This window comes from Schistocerca americana, chromosome 5 (genome assembly GCF_021461395.2).
Source record: "Schistocerca americana isolate TAMUIC-IGC-003095 chromosome 5, iqSchAmer2.1, whole genome shotgun sequence".
In the NCBI taxonomy this organism is placed as follows: domain Eukaryota; kingdom Metazoa; phylum Arthropoda; class Insecta; order Orthoptera; family Acrididae; genus Schistocerca; species Schistocerca americana.
Genome location: NC_060123.1, coordinates 70956893 through 70959032, shown reverse-complemented (window position 1 = coordinate 70959032; position 2140 = coordinate 70956893).

The window sequence follows — 2140 nt, the reverse complement described above, 5'->3', positions numbered from 1 at the left end:
ATACCTCATAAATTGGTAAGAGATGGAACTGATCCCCCATGGTACACAAAACAAGTCTGAACGCTGTTGCAGAGGCAACGGAAAAAGCATTCCAAGTTCAGAAGAGCGCGAAATCCCTGAGATTGGCTAAAATTTACAGACGCGTGAAATTTGGCACGGACTTCAATGCGAGGTGCCTTTAATAGATTCCACAACGAAACATTGTCTCGAAATTTGGTAGAAAATCCGAAGAAATTCTGGTCGTATGTAAATTACACAAGCGGCAAGACGCAGTCAATACCTTCGCTGCGCAGTGCCGATTGTACTGTTACCGACGACTGTACCGCTAAAGCGGAGTTATTGAACGCAGTTTTCTGAAATTCCTTCACCATGGAAGACGAATGGAATATTCCAGAATTTGAAACACAAACAGCTGCTAGAATGAGTTTTCTAGAAGTAGATACCTTACGGGTTGCGAAGCAACTCAAATCGCTTGATACGGGCAAGTCTTCAGGTCCAGATTGTATACCGATTAAGTTCCTTTCAGATTACGCTGATACAACAGCTCCCTACTTAGCACTCATATATAACCGCTCGCTCACCAATAGATCTGTACCTACAGATTGGAAAAATGCGCAGGCCGCACCTGTGTTTAAGAAGGGTAGTAGGAGTAATCCATCGAACTACACACCTATATCATTGACGTCGGTTTGCAGTAGGGTTTTGGAGCATATACTGTATTCAAACATTATGAATCACCTCGAAGGGAACGATCTATTGATACGTAATCAGCATGGTTTCAGAAAAGATCGTTGCTGTGCAACGCAGCTAGTTCTTTATTCGCACGAAGTAATGGCCGCTGTCGACAGGGGATCTCAAGTTGATTCAGTATTTCTAGATTTCCGGAAAGCTTTTGACACCGTTCCTCACAAACGACTTCTAACCAAGCTGCGGGCCTATGGGGTATCGTCTCAGTTGTGCGACTGGATTCGTGATTTCCTGTCAGTAAGGTCGCAGTTCGTAGTAATAGACGGCAAATCATCGAGTAAAACTGACGTGATATCAGGTGTTCCCCAGAGAAGCGTCCTGGGACCTCTGCTGTTCCTGATCTATATAAATGACCTGGGTGACAATCTGAGAAGTTCTCTTAGGTTGTTCGCAGATGATGCTGTAATTTACCGTCTAGTAAGGTCATCCGAAGACCAGTATCAGTTGCAAAGCGATTTAGAAAAGATTGCTGTATGGTGTGGCAGGTGACAGTTGACGCTAAATAACGAAAGGTGTGAGGTGATCCACATGAGTTCCAAAAGAAATCCGTTGGAATTTTATTACTCCATAAATAGTACAATTCTCAAGGCTGTCAATTCAACTAAGTACCTGGGTGTTAAAATTACGAACAACTTCAGTTGGAAAGGCCGTATAGATAATATTATGGGGAAGGCGAGCCAAAGGTTGCGTTTCATTGGCAGGACACTTAGAAGATGCAACAAGTCCACTAAAGAGACAGCTTACACTACACTCGTTCGTCCTCTGTTAGAATATTGCTGCGCGGTGTGGGATCCTTACCAGGTGGGATTGACGGAGGACATCGAAAGGGTGCAAGAAAGGGCAGCTGGTTTTCTATTATCACGTAATAGGGGAGAGAGTGTGGCAGATATGATACGCGAGTTGGGATGGAAGTCATTAAGGTAAAGACTTTTTCGTGGCGGCGAGATCTATTTACGAAATTTCAGTCACCAACTTTCTCTTCCGAATGCGAAAATATTTTGTTGAGCCCAACCTACATAGGTAGGGATGATCATCAAAATAAAATAAGAGAAATCAGAGCTCGAAAAGAAAAGTTTAGGTGTTCGTTTTTCCCGCGCGCTGTTCGGAAGTGGAATGGTAGAGAGATAGTATGATTGTGGTTCGATGAACCCTCTGCCAAGCACTTAAATGTGAATTGCAGAGAAATCATGTAGATGTAGATGTAGACGTAGATACCCTAAGAAATAATTATTTGTGGGCGTCATGCCCTGACTCCAGTTGTCGGTCGGCGGCGGGGGTTCTAGCTCAGGGCCGCACAAGGTGCATGCACCGGTGCATCGCACAGTGCCGAGTGCAGAAGACGGCTGCGCTATGTTGACGACGGTGCAGACCCCCCACTCCTCGGCCTTGTGCA